Source organism: Hemiscyllium ocellatum, chromosome 3 (assembly GCF_020745735.1).
Source record: "Hemiscyllium ocellatum isolate sHemOce1 chromosome 3, sHemOce1.pat.X.cur, whole genome shotgun sequence".
In the NCBI taxonomy this organism is placed as follows: Eukaryota; Metazoa; Chordata; class Chondrichthyes; order Orectolobiformes; family Hemiscylliidae; genus Hemiscyllium; species Hemiscyllium ocellatum.
In genome coordinates, this window is record NC_083403.1 from 12,046,883 (window position 1) to 12,053,130 (window position 6,248).

Below are 6,248 nucleotides of genomic sequence, written 5' to 3' on the forward strand. Positions count from 1 at the left end.
CATAAGCCCTGATGAAGGGCTTATGCTCGAAACGTCGAATTCTCTATTCCTGAGATGCTGCCTGGCCTGCTGTGCTTTGACCAGCAACACATTTGCAGCTATTCCATTATGGTCCATATGTCTATCCAATGACCGTTTAAATGCCCTTATAGTTGGTGAGTCTATTACTAATGCAGGCAGGCCGTTCCATGCCCCTACTGCTCACTGTGTAGAATAGAATATCCTTTGTTGTCACATGTACTCCAGTACAGAAGTACAGGAGTGCAGTGAAAAGCTTTTACAATGGCTGTCGTTAATGGCACCATCTTTGGTACAAATCTTGAGAAAAAAAGGATTAAAAGTAAAAGTAGCAGCATTATTTACAATGTCTAAAGAAATAAGTTACAAGTAAGATAATTATGACAGAGTTAAAAGAGTTACGTTAGAGTCTGCTAAAGAATTTCAAATAGCAGTAACTCAGCACGTGGCATAAAGAAACTACCTCTGATATCTGTCCTTTATCTATCACCTCTCAATTTAAAGCAATGTCCCCTTGTGCTAGCCATCACCATTCGAGAAAAAAGGCTCTTATTGTCCACCCTATCTAATCCTCTGATCATCTTGATGGGAAATGTATGTCACTGAATCACCTCTCAACCTTCTTCTCTTGAACGAAAACAGCCTCAAGTCCCTCAACCTTTCCTCATAAGACCTTCCCTCCGTACCAGGCAACATCCTGATAAAAATCCACTGCATCCTTTCCAATGTTTCTACATCATTCCTATAATGCAGTGATCAGAACTGTACACAATACTCCAAGTGCTGCTTCACCAGAGTTTTGTACAGCTGCAGCAGAACCTCATAGCTCCAAAACTCAATCCCTCTACCAATAAAAGCTAATACACTGTATGCCTTCTTAACAACCCTGTCAACCTGGGTGGCAACTTTCAGGGATCTAAGAACATGGATACCCAGATCTTTCTGTTAATCTACGCTACCAAGAATCTTACTATTAGCCCAGTACTCTGCATTTCCGTTACTTCTTCCAAAGTGAATCACCTCACTTTCTGCATTAAACTCCACTTGCCACCTCTCAGCACCGCTTTGCAGCTTATCTACGTCCCACTGTAACATACAACTTTCTCCAGCACTATCCACAACTCCACCGAACCTAGTTGCATCCACAAATTTACTAACCCACCCTTCTATGCCCTCATCCAGGTCATTTATAAACATGACAAACAGCAGTAACAGAACTTCAGGATGAACATTTCCCATCATCCACCAACCTCCGTCTTCTTTCAACTAGTCAGAATACCCTCCATCCCATACCTCGATGTTATGCGCAATAGCCTACCATGGGAACCTTATCAAACACCTTACTGAAATCCATATACACCACATCAACTGCTTTATCTTCATCCACCTGTTTGGTCACCATCTCAAAGAACTCAATAAGGTTTGAGAGGAATGGCCTACCTTTTACAAAACCGTGTTGATGGCACAGTGGTTAGCACTGCTGCCTCACAGCGCCAGGGACCTGGGTTCAATTCCCGCCTCAGGCGACTGACTGTGTGGAGTTTGCACATTCTCCCCGTGTCTGCGTGGGTTTCCTCCGGGTGCTCCGGTTTCCTCCCACAGTCCAAAGATGTGCGGGTCAGGTGAATTGGCCATGCTAAATTGCCCGAAGTGTTAGGTAAGGGGTATATGTAGGGGTATGGGTGGGTTGCGCTTCGGCGGGTCGGTGTGGACTTGTTGGGCCGAAGGGCCTGTTTCCACACTGTAAGTAATCTAATCAAAAAAATCTAATCAAATTATCCCTTTCTAGATGATTATAAATCCTATGTCTTTACCTGCAACCGAAGTAATGCTCACTGGTCCATAGTTACCTAGGTTGCCTCTACTCCCCTTCTGAAACAAGGGAACAACATTTACTATCTTCCAGTCTTCTGGCACTATTCCTGTAGATAACGGCAACAAAAAGATCCAAGCCAAAAGTTCTGCAATTTCCTCCCTGGCTTTCCAGAGAATCCTAGGATAAGTCCCTTGGGCCTGATAGGATTTATGTATTTTCACACTTTCCAGAATTGCTAACACCTCCTCCTTATGCACCTCAATCCCGTCTAGTCAGCCTGTATCTCAGTATTCTCTTTGACAACATTGTCATTTTCCAGTGTGAATACTGATGAAAAATATTCATTTATCGCTTGTCCTATCTTTTAAGGGGATTCTATCTCCTCTCCCTATCTCCTCAGACTCCACACACAACTTCCCACTGCTGTCCTTGACTGGCCCTAATCTTGCTCTAGTTATTCTTTTATTCCTGACATACCTGTAGAAAGTAAAAAATGAGGTCTGCAGATGCTGGAGATCACAGCTGAAAATGTGTTGCTGGTCAAAGCACAGCAGGCCAGGCAGCATCTCAGGAATAGGGAATTCGACGTTTCGAGCATAAGCCCTTTATACCTGTAGAAAGCTATAGGATTTTCCTTGATCCTACCTGCCAAAGACCTCTCCTGTTCCCTCCTGGCTCCTCTTAGCTCTGTCTATATGGAAATCTAGAACCTAAATGTGATCAGTTTACAGCTGAAGTGACCCATTAGACAATGATCTTTTTCTGGTTCCATGCCACATTTTTGGGCTTTTATAGAGTGTTAAGTCTAAGAAACTACCCAATCAGCTATACTGACTAAGTGGGTTCTCTGTGATCTGACATTGCAAGTTTCTGTCTGACATCCAAGGGCTGAATCTTACATGAGTGTCATTTTAGTTGAGTTTCATGGACAGTTTCTCTTCACGAGGCAATGTGTATTTTCTCACGCTGTCATTCCATGCTTGCTTCATTAACTATGTACAACAGTCAGTGGCCCCTGCCACCTAGTGCTCACCTGATTCTACCACTTGCCCTAAGTAGAAGAGCTGAACAGTGCCAGGATATCTCAGGCATCACCCCTGGCACTGGCACAATCTTTAAAAGGCCATTGTACAATAAGACAAGCACTGTCAGTCCGGGGCCGCCCTGCATAGTTTATGACGTTCACCACAGACTTGACTGAGAAGGGAAAATTGGTGTCCTGCTTTGAGGACTGAGACCTGGTCCTGGGCAGTAGTGCAGGTCACAACAGCACCAACCAGCCTGAGTGAAGGTTTCCACCTGGGTTGCTGTAGCCTCAGTCATCTTAGCCAGCAATGTAAGAAGAACATCAATGACCTTCTCTGCTCCACCAGGTTGTCACCACCCTCTCTCTGCCACCTCACACTAATTGTGCTGCTGCACCCACCTCTTACCATTCTCACCATGACAGCACCTTTCCTCATGTGTTCTTCATTAATTGACCCAGACTGCTAAGTCTGCATGCCCTCTGTGGCTCCTACTCCCTTGGGGCACCTGCATAACAGCTATACCAGCCACTTTCATCACATTCAGTCCCTTTCTCTCATTCCAGGGGGAAATGGTACATGATTGTGTGGAAGGAGCCAGGGATGATGACAAAGTGCTCTGCGAGAAAAAGGTCCTGAATCCCACTCCCTACTAAATGACCACTTAACCATGCCCAAGCCCTGGGCATGGTTTTGGGGGCTGTCTTTCATTTACTGGGCTAGAATCCCCTCCTAAAGGGTGTCTTCCTTAATGTGACTGAGCACTACTCATCTGACTTATAACTCTTTGATGAAACCCATGCATTATGTCTGTCACGTATGCTGCCAGCACATAGTGCAGGTATAACACTGATGCAGTACAGTAAAGTGCAGCAACATGTACACCCTATTGGCTGGTGACTACTGATAACTATGACAAATTGCTTGGCCTTGTGCCTGTGCTAAAAGGTAAGGCAAGGCAAAGATACAGTGAGCATTCATGTAGGCACAAGTTAGGCATGTGTTCAACCCCAAAATGCCTTTCAGAGTGCATAAAGCATCCAGGCAGCAGCATTGCAATGAGAGATGCTGGTGCAGCATTAACATGCAGGATTGTACTGTAAGAGAAATGGGAATGTCAATGATGACACAAAGAAACTGGCACATGTCGGATGCCAAGCCACTCGTGGGGTGCAATTACGATAGAGCGGGCTCAGGGGTTTTGGGGAATGCTGTCCAAGATTGAGGTCCAGAAACGCAAACCATGCTGTGGAGTCACCCAGCACCCCTCTAACTATCCTGTGGGGAAGTATAGGTGTTTACTTTTGATCTGGTAGCATTGGAGCCTCCGTGTCAATGGGGAAAGATTTGGTGTTGCTGAGAGTAACAATGAACACTAACCCCATTAACAGGCATCTTGCCACTCATACTGAAACTGTCATCTAGCTTTGTTCCTCCTGACATCAAGAAAGGCCTCACTGTACCTCCCATGCAATTCTTCCAGACTTCTTGCCATAGCTCCCGTCACTCGGGTCATTGAACTTCCACCCTAAATAATTAATACTTAGAAACAATAGTTAATTAAAACATATACTTTGTACATTGTCTGTTGGAATGTATCTTCTGATTGTATCCTTTGAAAGCAAACAATATGCAGTCTTTTTGGAATTTGGTTAGGTTTTAACGAAAAATGGTTTGTTTACATGACTCCAGTAACTTTGTCATAATGCTACTTTCCTTGAAACGCAGAACTAAAATGTCCCTTGCTTTTGCTCAGACCGTAGATCTGAAAAGTAAAGGTAATGTACTTGAAATATCCGCACAGAGGCTGGTATCTCATTACCAAGTCAATCTTTATTTACATGTGCTTTATTCATGGGCTGTGACTGGCCAGCTCAGAGCCAGTCCCTAGGGTGAGGAGATTCTCTGAATCCCCTGTTTATTATCTGTCAGCCAGGGTTTCCCGGTTGTTCCTTGGTTCCCAATCAAGGATCTCATTGTCAATGAGAACCACCTGATTCCAGTCACTACACTAATGCAGCTTGAACCTTCATTTTAAAAAATATGTTCCTAGGATATGACCATTAATGGATGGCCAGTGTTTGTTACTTACCGTTAATTGCTCTTGAGAAGATGGCAGTACACCACTTTCTTCAACTGCTGTCCAGTCATTGCACAGTACTTTTGAGGCAACTGACTGCTTACTAGGTTAGTTAATAGTCAACCACATTGGTGTGGGTCTGGAGTCTCAGGTGAGGATAGCAGACAACCTTCCCAAAAGAACTTTAGTGAGCCAGATGGTTGTTTAATAATCATTACTCTTGTAGTTTAATGATCATTTTTACTGAGATGTCAATTTTACTTCAGAATTGGTATTTGTTAATTTTATTTTGCAACTGCCTGTTGCTAATTACTACTAAGTAAGCATAAATACAGTTGCACCAATTACTCATGAGCTTAAAATAGTGCTGTTAGATTCCCATGGGAAAACAATCACATCTCTTGAAGTGTTGCAGAAAGACAAGATATTAGAAGACTGCATCTTTCATGTATATTAGATCAAACAATATTTCAGTAATTTGTGAATAATGAAATATCTAACACTAACTTTGACTTGTAAATGTTGATGTTAGACTGGGATGTACAAAGTTAAAAATCACATGACGCTAGGTTATAGTCCAACAGATTGGACTATGATCTGGCGTTGTGTGATTATTAATTCACTTTGACAATAGCAGGAGTTTTTGTGATTAACTGTAACATCTCTGACCATTAAAACAATGTATACTTTAGCTCCCAACTGCCTTCCACTATGCTGTTTGTACACAATCACATGTTGTAGAGTTTTGGCAGTCAAATATTCTAATGTCATTTTTCACACAACCACAGACCTATTACAAAAAGGTGTAAAAAGAGGCATCATGTCTATACCAGCTCTCTAAATAAGCATCATAATCCTCTTGTCTTTTCTCCATTCCCTTGCACATTGTTTTATTTTTATATAATCATCTAATTCCCTCTTGAATACCTCAATGGAACCTGCTTCAGCCACACTTCCAGCTGAGCTCTCATCCTCAGCCAATCGTGAAAAAGCTTTTCCTTGCAGATTTTTGACGATTGAAAATTGCTTTTTATGTTTACCCACTATTTTAGCAATGCAACGTAAAATTTAGAAAGGAATTACAGAAACCAGTTTATGTACATACCAATCTCCAATTGCAGTTGATTTCCTTACATCAGGAAACTAAGTTAGCAACAAAAAAAAATGATTGATTACATTCCAGGCTGTGGTAGAGTTGTGAAAATAGAAACTGAGATCTGCCAATTTGGTGATAAAGCACAGATTTCTTGAGTATCCTGAAGCCCTCGGGGAATGTAAAAGAATCCAGTGCCCCTGTTATGATAATATC